Source organism: Balaenoptera borealis (genome assembly GCF_965194805.1).
Source record: "Balaenoptera borealis genome assembly, chromosome: 13".
Lineage (NCBI taxonomy): Eukaryota > Metazoa > Chordata > Mammalia > Artiodactyla > Balaenopteridae > Balaenoptera > Balaenoptera borealis.
In genome coordinates this window covers 48,418,206-48,434,175 of record NC_138870.1, presented here as the reverse complement: position 1 = coordinate 48,434,175, position 15,970 = coordinate 48,418,206, and the positions used below count along the sequence as shown (strand labels likewise).

The 15,970-nt window shown below is 41.0% G+C and overlaps 1 protein-coding gene and 1 long non-coding RNA gene across 4 annotated transcripts in view; one reads left to right on the top strand and one right to left on the bottom strand.

Moving 5' to 3' along the window:
- Positions 1-15,970, bottom strand: part of ATP23 (ATP23 metallopeptidase and ATP synthase assembly factor homolog) — an 88,106-nt gene that overhangs the window by 25,717 nt on the left and 46,419 nt on the right. The window lies entirely within an intron of this gene.
- LOC309609600 lies at positions 183-6,487 on the top strand. Its single transcript, XR_014233506.1, has 2 exons — positions 183-1,858; positions 2,728-6,487. It is a non-coding gene; the product is annotated as an uncharacterized lncRNA (long non-coding RNA).

Sequence of the window (15,970 nt, the reverse complement as noted above, 5' to 3'; positions counted from 1 at the left end):
GAGCCCTTTCAGGAGACAGTTGTCCTGTCAGGTTATCTAGTCGTGCCCCAGGCGGGAGCGCCTGATCTGGGGCTCTGGGTCACGCCCCCTTCTTCTTTCAGCCTTTTCGGCCAAATGAAGTAGCTCAGAGGCTCCTGACTGTCATTTCTTTACTTTTCTGCCTCCTCTCAGAAAATGTAAGTTGAGAATTTCTAATTAACACTGTAATGTGTTCTAATATCAACGTAAATTCTTGTTTGAGGACATTTTATGGGGCCACAAATTGAGAACTTAAAATTCACACTAAAATTGTAGACTGCCCCTTGAGATATGGTAAGGGCATAAGGATTTTAGATGAAGAAAAATGTTACTTTCCCCAAAAGGAATTTTTGAATTCCGTTAGGAAAATAAACAATGTGAATATTTTTTTTCCATGTAAAGAACAGAAAATAGAGTGTGTGGGATTAATCACTTGTAACAGTGATCACAGTGTAATTCTGGCCACAAAGGGACATTAATTACCACCCTCCTCCCTCTCCATGCTAAACTCCCAAATTTACGTTCCAGCTAACTTTTAATTTCTGCAGTACTATGCTTTTTCAAGTCTTCTCCTCTTGCAAATGGTAAAAACGCTCTTCCTCGCCTTAATTTTCTTTGTTCAAATCCTCATTTAGGTATTATGTCCTTTACAGTCCTTCCCTGGGACTTTTGTCCACCTCCCATTCAAGATAGAATATGCTCTTCTTTATGAACTTTTGCATATTTATCATAGTAATTATGATTCATTTAGTGACATCTGTTCTTCCAACTTTGGAGACCTCCTTGTGGGCAGGGCATATTTTATATTTATCTCGATTGCATTGATGCTCTGGCTCATTTGGTTCTCAACAGATATTTGTTGGATAAACGTAAACTACCTTTGTTAACTAGTCTGAAGGAATGTGAACTAAAATGAAATAAACAAGGGTAACCACTGAAATAAATAAATAAACTAATTAATTAATTAAATTGAGGCCTTTTTTTTTTTTGTGGCTGTGCGGGGTCTTAGTTGCAGCACATGGCATCTTCGTTGCCCCATGCGGGATCTTCAGTTGCGGCATGCGGGATCTAGTTCCCTGACCAGGGATCAAACCCGGGCCCCCTGCATTGGGAGCGCAGTCTTAACCGCTGGACCACCAGGGAAGTCCTGAGGAGATAGATATATATATATATAGATATATATATATATATTTTTTTTTTTTTTGGCTTTGTTGGGTCTTTGTTGCTGTGCACAGGCTTTCTCTAGTTGTGGCAAGTGGGGGCTACTCATTGCGGTGAGCGGGCTTCTCATTGTGGTGGCTTCTCTTGTTGTGGAGCACGGGCTCTAGGTGCGCAGGCTTCAGTAGTTGTGGCTCACGGGCTTAGTAGTTGTGGCTCGCGGGCTCTAGAGCGCAGGCTCAGTAGTTGTGGCACACGGGCTTAGTTGCTCCGTGGCATGTGGGATCTTCCCGGACCAGGGCTCGAACCCGTGTCCCCTGCATTGTCAGGCGGATTCTTAACCACTGTGCCACCAGGGAAGCCCCTGAGGATATTTTTTAAAAGAAGAAAATAAAACTCAGCAGTCATCCAGAAGTAACTTAAAATTTTCATGTATTACATATAAGTTATTTTCTCTGCATAAATATTTTTTGCAGTTGAGTATATTTGGGGAAAACCATTTTATGTCCTGCTTTTTCACATGTATATGATATAATTCTGTTACTAAAATCTTAGCAACAAAGACGGCATTGAAGACCTTAATGTAAATCGTCTGTAGTGAGTTGAAGAAACAGGGATGAAGTGGATGCAGCAAGTGAAGACAATTCTTTCAAGAAGTTTGGCTGTAAAGGAAAAGAGGTCAGTAGCCAGAGGAGAATGGCAAGTGAAAGAAAAATGTTAAGAGTTTCTCAGTAAGGAGAACAGACTTAGTGATGTTTGTTAGTATAAGAGAAAAAAAACTGGTAGTTAAAGATACTGCCAAGAAAGAGAATAACTGATTGAATGATTCCATAAAGAAATAGGAGATGAGATCCATAGATCAGGTACATAAATTAGCTTAGATAGGAGGCAGAACTAGGAAAGAGGATGTCAATGTGGGTACGGATGTTAGTAATTTTAAAACTATTGAAAATCGGCAAAAGAGTAATAAAAATATGTCAAAAGATATATATAAAAATGGCCAATAGGTATGTTCAGCCACATTAGCTAAAAACATAAATGGCATATCAAATGCCTATTAAATTGGCAAAGATTAAAAAGAAATTAGTATATGCGTTGGGCAAGTGTTCAGTGAAACAAGCATTGCAGGTGGGGATAGAAATTGGTACATGTCCCCCTTCCCCAGGCATTTTAGAAATATGTATCAAAATCCTTAAAATATATACTTTAACTAAGCAACTATACTTCCAGGATGTTCTCAAAAGGAAATAATCAAAACTGCATACATATGTTAAGCTGGGTGGAGTTCATTTCAGTTTGTCCACCAAAAAAGATAGGTTAAATATATTACACCCATACTTCTTAGACTTGGATAATATGGTTGCAGATAAGAGAAGTTCACTCATACTAGTTTAAGTAAGAGCATCCGCAGGCTTTCTAGGAAGGGAATGTAGAGTTGCAGTCTGACTGACTACCCTGATACACAGTTAGTGGGATGCGTTGAACCATTTAAAATGATGATGTAGGGCTTCCCTGGTGGCGCAGTGGCTAAGAATCTGTCTGCCAATGCAGGGGACACGGGTTCGAGCCCTGGTCCAGGAAGATCCCACACGCCACGGAGCAACTAAGCCCGTGCACCACAACTACTGAGCCTACGCTCTACAGCCTGCGAGCCACAACTACTGAGCCCGCGTGCCACAACTACTGAAGCCCACGCGCCTAGAGTCCGTGCTCCGCAACAAGAGAAGCCACAGCAATGAGAAGCCCGCGCACCGCAACGAAGAGTAGCCCCCGCGGGCCGCAACTAGAGAAAGCCCGTGTGCAGCAACGAAGACCCAACACAGCCAAAAATAAATAAATAAATTTATTTTTTAAAAAAAAGAGGTATTAATGCATTTATAACTGTTTTCATACAATGTTATAACTGTCTAATATCAGTGTTTCATCATTCCTTACTTAGGCCTCCAGCCTTCATTACTGTCCTTTACAAAGATTCATGTAATTTAACAGAATTTTTTTTCTTAATTTCAAATTCCTCCTTGCTGTTTAACTTACCAGTAGACCTGAAGATCACTCCATTGTAGAAAATAGACATACTCCTCCTTCCTCTTTACAACTGCAATTATTTTCTTAGTTTATGGTTTAACTTTTTTTTACAAGGATTATATATTTATATAAGTTAACAAAAAGTTGTTATTTTGGAATAAATTTTAAAAATAATGTTCCCATCAGATAATCACATTCATCACTAGTTAATTGATACAACAAATGTTAATATATGAGAAGGACTTCCCTGGTGGTCCAGCAGTTAAGACTCCGCACTTCCACTGCAGGGGGCATGGGTTGGATCCCTGGTCGGGGAGCTAAGATCCCACATACCGCGTGGTACGGCCAAAATAATAATAATAATAATAATAATATATGAGAGATGCTGATAATTGCCTGCCAACTCACATCTTCTTCTAAGGGAACTTGCTTTGTGCACAGATTTTTTTCCCTAAAGGACCATTTACCACACCATATAGCTACCTACCATCACCATCACTCATTGGGCGAGGGGATGTGGCACTATATCCAATATCAGTCCCCCTTCTCCCTTCTTCCATTCTTGTGGAAAATTTTATTTGTTTTAGGTATTTGTTTTATTTGTTAGATATTGGTGTCCAAATGCATTACGACACTTCCTCCTCAGCCTATGAGGATTAATCTTGATTATTCTAAGTCATTCATGATAATTGCTATTTCCCTTGCCAACTCTGCCAGTGAGATGCCAAGGGGAAATCTGCTGGAGGCCTTCTAGGAAAGTTGCTCTTTAAAAGGAACACATGATAGGCACAGTTCATTTCCTGTTTCCTGGTGTTGTCAACCCCTGAAGCTGTGGCAGACAACTTGGAATCATGAAAGAAGCCAACTTCAGAGGAAAAGGTAACATGCTGAGGATGACAAAAAAAAACCAGAAAGATGGAAGGAATGAAGGTCCTTGATGAGGTCACTGAGGACATGCCCTTTCTCCAGATTGTTATATAAGATAGTAAATGTTTAAACAAATTTGAATTGGATTTTCTTTTACTTTTGGCCAAGAGCATCACAACTGATAAAGCACATTTCTGACTCAAGAGTAGCCAATCCCTAGGCTGACAAGTTGGACACAGAAAAGTACAAGGTGTCACTCAATTACATTAATACCAAGAATGGAGCTAAGGTCCACACATTTCTACTTAAATTTGGAAAAGTGAGTACCTTGGAAAATATCCCACTTCCTTAAAGAAAGATGTAGACTTTGTCACCTTTAGCCTAAACAGCATAATAGATACATTATACCACATTTTACCTGTCTGGCTACCCTTATAATAAACTAAAGAAGGAGACCCAAAAAATCATGGTTCTAAAGTCAAAACTATACACAAATGCTTATCCAGAGAAGTGTCATTATCTCTTGCATTCCTTCCACTCTGTTCCCACCCTCCCTCTATAGGTAAATTTCATTAGTTTCTGGTTTATTATTTCAATGTATCGTTTTGTAAAAAATGAGCAGATACAGGTATATTATTTCCCCTTATTTCTTTTTTTTAAAGGTTTTTATTTTTTTGAATTTATTTATTTTATTTATTTATTTTTGGCTGCGTTGGGTCTTTGTTGCTGTGCACAGGCTTTCTCTAGTGGCGGGGAGCGGGGGCTACTCTTCGTTGCAGTGCGTGGGCTTCTTATTGTGGTGGCTTCTCTTGTTGCAGAGCAAGGGCTCTAGGCACCCGGGCTTGAGGAGCTGTGGCACACAGGCTCAGTAGTTGTGGTGCACGGGCTTAGTTGCTCCGCGGCATGTGGGATCTTCCCGGACCAGGGCTCGAACCTGTGTCCCCTGCACTGGCAGGTGGATTCTTAACCACTGCGCCACCAGGGAAGCCCTATTTCCCCTTATTTCTTACCCCAAATGTAGCATACTATTTATTCTTTTTTGTTCTTTGCTTTTTTCACTGAACAGTAAATCCTGAAAATCACTCCATAAAAGCTGCCTGGTAGTCTATTATGGGTATAGCGCTCTAGTATGTGTATTCAGTCTGTCTCCTATGTATACATATTGAGGTTAGCTCCAACATTTTGCAATTACAAGTACACTGTGACATATAATCTTATGCATATGTAGTTTTGTATTGTCGGAGATGGTTCTTCAGGATAAATTCCTACAGAATTGGGTCAAAGGGTAAATTCATATGTAGTTTTCTTAGATATTGCCAAATTCCCTCTTCAAGACAAATACTGTATGAGTTCACTTATATGCGGAATCTAAAAAACAAAACAAATGAACACACATAACAAAACAGAAACAGAGACATAGATGCAGAGAACAAACAGGTGGTTACCCAAGGAGAAGGGGGTGGAGGGAAGAAAGAAATAGATGAGGGAGATTAAGAGGTACAAACTTACAGTTGCAAAATAAATGAGTCATGAGTATGAAATGTACAGTGTGGGGAATATAGTCAATAACTAAGGATTATCTTTGTATGGTGACAAATCATAACTAGACTTATTATGGTGATCATTTTGAAATGTAGAGAAAAAAATCATTATGTTGTGTAACAGGGAATAACATAGTGTTGTAGGTCAATTATACTTCAAAAGCAAACAAACATACAAACTTATAGAAAAAGAGATCAGATTTGTAGTTACCAGAGGTGGGTGAGAAGGGAGGGGGAATTGGATGAAAGCAGTCAAAAGGTACAAACTCCCAGTTATACTGGGAGAACTAGGGATGTAATGTACACCATGATAAATACAATTAGCACTGCTCTATGTTATATATGAAAATTGTTAAGAGAGTAAATCCTGAGTTATCCTAACAAAAAACAAATTTTTTTTCTTTTTTCTATGTCTAATTTTGTACCTATATAAGATGATGGATGTTCACTAAACATACTGTGATCATCATTTCATGATATATGTAAGTCAAATCATTCTACCTTAAACATATACAGTGCTGTATGTCAATTATATCTCAATAAAACTGGAAGAAAAATTAAAAATAAAAATAATTAGGGCTTCCCTGATGGCACAGTGGTTGAGAATCTGCCTGCCAGTGCAGGGGACACGGGTTCGAGCCCTGGTCTGGGAAGATCCCACATGCCGCGGAGCAACTGAGCCCATGAACCACAACTACTGAGCCTGCGCGTCTGGAGCCTGTGCTCCGCAACAAGAGAGGCCGCCATAGTGAGAGGCCCACGCACCGCGATGAAGAGTGGCCCCCGCTTGCCGCAACTAGAGAAAGCCCTCGCACAGAAACGAAGACCCAACACAGCCAAAAATAAATAAATAAATTTAAAAATAATAATAATAATTAGTGATGATTTTAAATTAAGGAATTAAAAATTTAAAAATACAACAACCAGGGTGTTTGCAAAAAAAAAAAAAATACAACCACTATAACCATCATTCATGTCTATTTTTATATCCTAAAATTGATACTTTTCCCAAAAGAATTTTAGGTGGAAGTCCATAGAGCTATAAGCACCCCTCGCATTCATGGTTTTCACTATGTGGATTTGAAACCAAGTGAATTTTCTATTGGATTTCCTTTTTTTTGGCAGCTATGCTCTGGAACAATGTGGTTGAAAACCTGGAAAAAGGCATGGTGCATGTCCGAAACTTGTAGTCAGTCTGGCTATCACCCTGCAGCAGGCTACAGCAGAAATATAACCTGAGGATAACCACTCAAATTTACACCCACCCATCCCTGTCATTATCATTGTCTCAAAGACTAGGTGTTATTGTTTATCTTCCCTGAAACGTGTATCTTAGTTTCATTTACATATTTTCATCCTGTAAGAAAATAATTTTCCACTTTTGGGAACTTTGGCACAAAGAAACAGGGAAATGCTAAACCTATGGGTGTGAAACTAAATGTCACCAAGAGATACATGCAAGGAGAAGACAGCATACCACAGATGTTTCCTGGGTTTGACTAAAAGCACACTGCAAATCCCAAGAAGCTCAAGGATGTTGAGTGAATAGAATGAAGAGAAAGTACATGCCTTTAACCCTCATTGTGTTCTTACCATTCTCAGAATCCCAAGGAGGAAAAAGCACATCTGTCAATGGACAAAGATTTTGGAACCAGTCACAAGGCACAGCTCCTTTTTGAAGGAGTCAAGCAACTCATCAATGTCTTCCCCTTACACCTCCTCAAAGCCCACTTGCCTGGCCGGCTGTCAAGGAAAGGCCTCCAAGCCATCGACCATGGCTGGTGGAAGAAACCACTCTGCTAACTCCCACCCTTCATCCAGCCACCTTTCTCTGTATATGCCACATCTCTTCTGTCTTTCCTTTGCTCCTTCTCTCTCATCCTTCACCCCTGCTTCCCTTGGCCGCTTCACCAATCATCCACTGGTACTTCACCAAGCCCACTGTGGTCGTCTCCTTCCCAGCCTGACAGAGGCTGCATGGCATATTGGAAACAGCACAGGCTCTGGACTAAAAAATGGTAGGTTTGACTCTTGGCTCTGCATTAATGAGCTTTATGAACTTGGAAACATCATAATAGTCCCACCAGGTCTCACTTTTGTCATCTATACATGGGGATAATAAGATCTACTTTGTAGAATTGTTGTAGGATTAATAATGATGGTTTTGATATCTGACACATTAGTGCTCAATAAATAATAACTGGTAGTGGTTGTGGTAATGGAAGGAGGAGAGAAGGAACTTCAGCTTCCTACATAAAAAGCCCATGGAAGGAAGGCCGGAAAAGTATCTTCATACTTTCTCTTCTTTCCACCTTCTATTCTGTGCTTCCTCACTTTAAAAAGGAATTATTTTAAAGGTCTGTCCCAATATTAATATTCTAGTTTTAATGGCAAAAATTAAAATAAACAGATGTATACTAAAGGCCTATTATGTGCAAAGAAGGTCACATAAAATTTCTTTAGGGAAACCAGATTAAATTAAAATCTGCTGAAAAAAATAATCTTTAGATTTTCATTTTTTTCCTTCCTTCATACGTTCTTGCCAGTGGTATCACTATGTATATGATCCAAAGGAGCAGCATGTGACAATCATTCCTCTACATATAAGTACTTTGGCTGTTGAGGCTCTTTTCATATATGTTTATATATGAGTTATTAAATAATGTTTATACCTCAAAAATTTGATTTCAATGCTTCATTATTCTCTAAACCTTTGGATGATCCTCAAATCACTAGATATCAGTGGCTATCTGATGAAGACTGACTGTCACACTCAACAGTGTGCCCTCATTCCAAGGAGCTCATCAGTAAAAGAGCAGGCTGAGATGGTGGCCTTTTAGCTTCAGTATCTATGAAATTCATTTCATTGAAACTGAATTAGTTCAATGCAACCCAGCTAAGTGCTCTCCTGGGTACTGCAACAGCCTTCGGTGGGAGATAACAAGGCAGCCACTTGTACCATGCTTGTCTCCACTAAACACTACCATCTGCAAAGGTTTTTAACCTGATCCATGAGAGGTGCGTTGGTGGGTTCATGAACCTCTTGAAATTATATTCAGTTCTGTGTGTATATGAATTCTTCTAGATAGAAGACCCGTAGCTTTCATCACATTCTCAAAGGTGTCTATGACTCTCAAAAACTGAAGGACTACTGACATAAGAAATTAAGTAGTGGGATTTCCCTGGTTGTCCAGTGGTTAAGACTCCACGCTTCCACTGCAGGGGGTGTGGGTTCAATCTCTGGTCAGGGAACTAAGATTACACGTGCCGTGCGGTGTGGCCAAAAAAATATATATATGTATACACATGTACACATATATATACACATATATGAAAGAAACTAAGTGCCTGGCCTGCTGTATTCGTTTTCTATTGCTTCAGTAACAAATCACCATAAATTTAGAAACTTAAAACTAATTTATTATCCTACAGTTCTGTAGATCAGAAGTCTGACATGGTCTCTCCAGGTTAAAATCAAGGTGTTGGCAGGGCTGCATTCTTTCCTGGAAGCTCTAGGAGAGAATCTGTTTGCTTGATCATTCAGGTTGTTGGCAGAATTCAGTTCCTTGTGGTTGTAGGACTGAGGTCCCCACTTCCTTGCTGGCTGTCACCTTGCTGCTCTAGAGGCTGCCCTCTTGGATGTGGCCCCCTTCCTCCATCTTCAAAGCCAGGGTTTGAGTCCTTTCCAAGCTTCAAGTCTCTCCTGCCTCTTCTTCAGTCTCATACCTCTGACTCATTTTCCTGCCTTTCTCTTCCCCTTCTAAAGGCTCGTGTGATTACGATGTGATTACATTAGGCCCATCTGGATAATCCAGGATAATCTTCCTATTTTAAGGTTCATAACCTTAATTCCCTCTGCAAAGTCTCTTTTACCATATAATTTAGCATATTCACAGACAGCAGGAATTAGGGGGCCATTATTCTATCTACCACACCTTTCCACCCACATTTGTGCTACTTGTTCCATTCCAATCACAGAGAAAGTGGAGTTGGTGACCAGTTCCTATGCAAGGTATCCTTCGGCAAAAAGCGTATGAGGCAATGTTTGTCCTCAACAGCTTCCACAGTCTTCTTTTAGTTACTAATTAGCAAAGTACCACCTAAGTCCCCCCCCCCCACAAAAGATTCAATGCACGTAGGCCCCAACAGCACCCCACTCCTCTTGCTCCTCAGACCAGGCTAGACCCCCAACTCTCCACCTTTTCTCCTCTTTAAAAAAAATAAAGTGCGACATTTACTGTCTGGAAAGGATCTAATAAAATAAGTCCCTCTAAATTGTTGAAGACTAATAAGCAGTAATTCTTCCCTAATAATAAACAGCAAAAAAACAGATATGCAAAAATTTTTAAATCATGTAGACAACTTATTACTAAATGTCTATGAATTTCAGTTAAGCTGTGTCCAAGGCTTATTAAATACTTCTGCTCACGCACATCCTCTTTGTTTTCTTCTTATCATCAGCAATCAACCCCATTCACTTGGTTGTACCCTGGGGACTACCATTCATCCCTCTCCCTTCCAGGAGTCTCATCTTTTGGGTCAGACCTTCAGGCCCAGCTCAGCTCACAGGTCTCCAAGAGAACATCGCGGGTCTGCCTATTGTTAAGCTTACAGACAACCAGGCAAGGAGTCTGCATTACAGAGGGAAACAGGTTTCCTGGCCTAGACCACCTTCGACTGTCTCCTTTATATCTGCCCTAGATATTTCCTCATAGCATCCTTGTTTTTTAGAAATAATCAATGTAAACAGGTATTGGGAATAATTGTCTTCACAGTATAGATGTGAAGATGTGTTTTATATTTAGTTTAAAACAAGATTTAGCAGCCAATCTAAAAAGTTATGAAGAAAACAAAATCAGAGATTGAAGTCTGGCTTGCTTAAAAACTCTCTCCTCTCCCTCTCTCCCGCTCTCACAAGTGTCTGCACACACACACACACACACACACACACACACACACACCTAAAGTATTAAAAATGTTTTGTTGCTGATGGATGATTTCATTTTCAAAACTCAAAGTTTCCAGGTCCCTTTCACTAAACCATCTCCTTGACACAACAGACAAGATGGCGGCCTCTTGAGCACAACACCTGCTCATCTACGAGGGCTCACCAGGGTGGAAAGGGGGACCTCACATGTTAACATGGCTGTTCTGATGTGGAGTTATTTTTTTTTTAAGTCTGAAAAACAAAACATCATTTCTCCTCGCACTCTCTCCCCAACCCCTTCACTTTGTAAAATCATCAGGTAATGTGTAGCATACACATCCTTCTCTTGATACTTATAGCCCATCTCTGATCTCTCCCTCATCCCTCACTCCACACCCTAGTCACCTTCAAAGGTGATTCACAGTGAGGCTAAGGAAGCTTCAGCCTCAGGGCACTAACCTGTGAGGCCTCTGGGCATGTTGGAGTTGTCAAGGGTCTAGATGGGGAAGCCAAGCAATCAGAAGGTATTTCTATGTGAGCAATTCTACTGAATTGCCTAAAAAGAATCAGAAGAAAAGGACTTCCCTGGTGGCGCAGTGGTTAAGAATCCACCTGCCAATGCAGGGGACACGGGTTCAAGCCCTGGTCCGGGAAGATCCCACATGCCTCGGAGCAACTAAGTCCGTGCGCCACAACTACTGAGCCTGCGTTCTAGAGCCCGCGAGCCACAACTACTGAGCCCACGTGCCACAACTACTGAAGCCCGCGCACCTAGAGCCCATGCTCTGCAACAAGAGAAGCCACCGCAATGAGAAGCCCGTGCACTACAACAAAGAGTAGCCCTCGCTCTCTGCAGCTAGAGAAAGCACGCGTGCAGCAACAAAGACCCAATGTAGCCAAAAATAAATTAATTAATTAAAAAAAGAATCAGAAGAAAGTATGCTGAGTCTCCAAAGCATCAGTCATTCACTGTGATTTATTTTTTCATCCTAAATAAGTATCTAAATAGGCAATTTTGTACATACTTTTGCATGCTTTTTCTTAAGGGGCCCCCCAAGTTGTAAAAACTTCAGCCCCACAAAACCTGGTTCTACTTCTGCTCACCTCATCACAGGCCCTCACTGCCTCCCCAGGCCTCCACCAGTCATACTTCCTTCCTCAACCCCACCTCACCCTCCCTCTGCAAGGCTGAGAAAGTAATTTAAAGACTATTTCTAGCACTTATTAGCTATGTGGCCCTGAGTGAGATGTTTAAATTCATCGAGCTTCATATTCCTCACCTGTAAAAGGTGGATAATAATAATACCTATCTTGAAGTGTTATTTTTGAGGATCAGAAATAATGGTGAAAAGTGCCTATTGTGGGCTACCCTGGTGGCACAGTGGTTAAGAATCTGCCTGTCAATGCAGGGGACATGGGTTCGAGCCCTGGTCCGGGAAGATCCCACATGGCGCAGAGCAACTAAGCCCATGCACCACAACTACTGAACCTGCGCTCTAAAGCCCGTAAGCCACAACTACTGAGCCCGTGTGCCACAACTACTGAAGCCCACATGCCTAGAGCCTGTGCTCCACAACAAGAGAAGCCACCGCAATGAGAAGCCCGTGCACCACAACGAAGAGTAGCCCCTGCTCGCCGCAACTAGAGGAAGCCCGTGCGCAGCAATGAAGACCCAATGCAGCCAAAAATAAATAAATAAATAATTTTTTTTAAAAAAAGGCACTAATCCCATTCAAGAGGACTCCATCCTCATGGCTTAAGCACCTCCCAAAGGCTCTACCTACTACAGTATACTAATACCATCACACCAGGCATTAGGATTTCGACATATAAATTTGGGGGGTACATTCAGACCATAGCACACACCCCCTTAAGCCACTTCCTAAGGATTTCTGTATAATCAATTATTCCTCTAATATTCACTGAGCATACAGCATATAGGACATTTTGTTAGGCTCTTAGGAGAAAACAAGGGAAATAAGACAAGACCTTTCTACCTTAACAGGCTTAGAGGGAATAAAATGGATTCGAAATTACTACAGAAGAGGAGAGTATGTGTTGAGTGCTATAGAAGTTCAGAAAAGTAAAAAAAAAAAAAAAAGTTTGGGCTGGAAGAATCAGGGAATGTTGAATGAAGGACTGTTTAATCTTGACCTTAAAGGATGGAAAGAGTTTTGGTGGCAATGCAGAGGAAGGGGAAATGTGTTCCAATGTGCGTAAGGGTCTGCTTGGAGGAAGTGAGTAGAGGAGTCCTGAGAGATAAAGCTGAAAACTATTAAGACATATAAGACTCAAATAAATGGAAAGATATTCCATGATCATAGATTAGAAGAATTAATATTGTTAAAAAGTCCATATTACCCAAAGCAATCTACAGGTTCAGTGTAATCCCTATCAAAATTTCAATGGCATTTTTCACAGAAACAGAAAAAACAATCCTAAAATTTGTAGGGAACCACAAAAGACCCTGAATAACCAAAGAAACTGAGAAAGAAGAACAAAGCCAGAGGCATCACACTTCCTGATTTCAAACTATGTTACAAAGCTATAGTAATTAGAACAGTATGGTAATGGCATAAAAACAGACACATAGATCAATGAAATAGAATAAAAAACCCACAAATAACCCCATGCACATATATCCAATTAATTACAACAAAGGAGCCAAGAATATACAGTGGGAAATTATAGTCTCTTCAATAAGTGGTGTTGGGAAAACTGGACAGCCAACACAAAAGAATGAAACTGGACTCCCATCTTATACCATACACAAAAATCAATTCAAAACGGATTAAAGACTTGAACATAAGACCTGAAACCATAAAACTCCTAGAAGAAAACATAGAGAGTAAGCTCACTGACATCAACCTTGGCAATAATTTTTTTGGATTTGACACCAAAAGCAAAGACAACAAAAGCAAAAATAAACAAGTGGAACTACATCAAACTAAAGAGCTTCTGCAAAGGAAACCATCAGCAAAATCAAAAGGCCACCTATGGAATGGGAGAAAATACTTGCAAATCATAAATCTAATAAGGGGTTAATATTCAAAATATATAAAGAACGTATACAATTCAATAGCAAACAAAACAAAAGCAAAACCAATTCAATTAAAAGATGGGCAGGGACTTCCCTGGTGGCGCAGTGGTTAAGAATCTGCCTGTCTATGCAGGGGACATGGGTTCAATCCCTGGTCTGGGAAGATCCCACATGCCGCGGAGCAACTCAGCCCATGGGCCACAACTACTGAGCCCGCGTGCCACAACTACTGAAGCCTGTGCACCTAGAGCCTGTGCTCCGCAACAAGAGACGCCACGGCAGTGATAAGCCCCCGCACCACAACGAAGAGCAGCCCCCGCTTGCCGCAACTAGAGAAAGCCCACGCACAGCAACAGACCCAACACAGCCAAAAGTAAATAAATAAAATAAATTTATTTTAAAAAAAAAGACAAGAGATAACAAGTGTTGGTGAGGATGTGGAGAAAAGGGAACCCTCGTGCACTGTTGGTGGGAATGTAAAGTGGAGCCACTATGGAAAGCAGTATGGAGGTTCCTTAAAAAATTTAGAAATAGAACTACCATGTGATCCAGTAATTCCACTTCTGGGTATACATACCGAAGGAAACAAAATCATCTCAAAGAGATATCTGCACTCCCATGTTCACTGCAGCATTATTCACAATACCCAAGACATGGAAACAACCTATGAGTTGTTGAGTGGATAAAGAAAATATGGTATATATATATATATATATATATATACACACACACACACACACACACACACACACACACACACACACACATACAGTGGACTATTATGCAGCCATAACAAAGAAGGAAATCCTTTTATTTGTGACAATATGGATGGACCTGGAGGGCATTATGCTAAGTGAAATAAGTCAGACAGAGAAAGACAAATACTGTATTATCTCATTTGTGGAATCTGAAAAAACCAAACTCACAGAAACAGTGGGCAGATTGGTAGTCAGCAGAGGTTGGGGGGTGGGTGGGAGGTGGGGGAATTAGGTGAAGGTGATCAAAAGGTACAAACTTCCAGCTATAAGATAAGTTCTGGGGATGTAACGTACAGCATGGTGACTGTAGTAGTTAACAATATTATATATTTTAAAGTCGTTAAGAGAGTAAATCTTAAAAGTTCTCATCACAAGGAAAAAAATTTGTAACTATGGGTGGTGGTGAATGTTAACTAAATGCACCATGGTAACCATTTTGAATATACACATATTATCGAATCATTATGTTGTATGCTTTAAACGAACACACAGTTATATGTCAATTATATTCCAATAAAACTGGAAAAAATTTAAAATAAAAATAATAAATAGTACTTAAATCCATTCCTTCCTCAATATTCCATTTCCACCATCTCAGGCCCTTATCATTCACTGAATTATTAAAGTAGCCTGCTAATTAGTTCTCTGCTTCCTTCTCACTGCTAACCAAATTATTATTTTTTAATATTTATTTATTTATTTGGCTGCACCAGGTCTTAGTTGCTGCGTGCGGGATCTTCATTGCAGCATGCAGGATCTTTAGTTGCAGCATGCGGGCTCTAGTTCCCTGACCAGGGATCAAACTGGTGCCCCCTGCAGGGGAAGCACAGAGCCCTAACCACTGGACCACCAGGGAATTCCCTAGCCAAATTAGTTAGTTAGTTAGTTATGGCTGTGTTGGGTCTTCGTTGCTGCGCTCGGGTTTCCTCTAGCTGCCACAAGCGGGGGCTACTCTTCCTTGTGGTGGCTTCTCTCTTGCGGAGCACGGGCTCTAGGCGCACAGGCTTCAGTAGTTGTGGCACGTGGGCTCAGCAGTTGTGGCTCCCGGGCTCTAGAGCGCAGGCTTCAGTAGTTGTGGCGCACGGGCTAAGTTGCTCTGCGGCATGTGGGATCTTCCTGGACCAGGGCTCGAACCCATGTCCCCTGCATTGGCAGGTAGATTCTTAACCACTGCGTCACCAGGGAAGTCCTCGCCAAATTATTTTTAAAACATCAATCTGATCCTGCAGCTGCGCTGCCTAAACCCTTCAGTGGTCCCCCACCCCACCCTCCCTCACCTCTTCCAGCATAATGTTCATATTCCTTATGAATTATGGAACATAATTATGGAACATATTCCATAATGTTCATATGATCTGTCCCCCACATAACCTCTTCACCCTCCTCTCTCACCACTCCCGTCATCATCATTCATTCTCTCATTCATTCATTCAGCAAGAATTTATGGAGCATCTACTATGTACTTCCCACCCCATGCCACAGCCGTATTTGAAGTACCTGGACACCCAAAGCAATGTCCCGGCTCCCTGCGTGTGCTTTCCAACTGCCCGGGCCTGCCCCTTCTATCTCCACCCTCACCCAGCCCACCTGGAAAACTCCCTCTTCTGCAAGACACAAATCTGGTGCTACCTCCTCT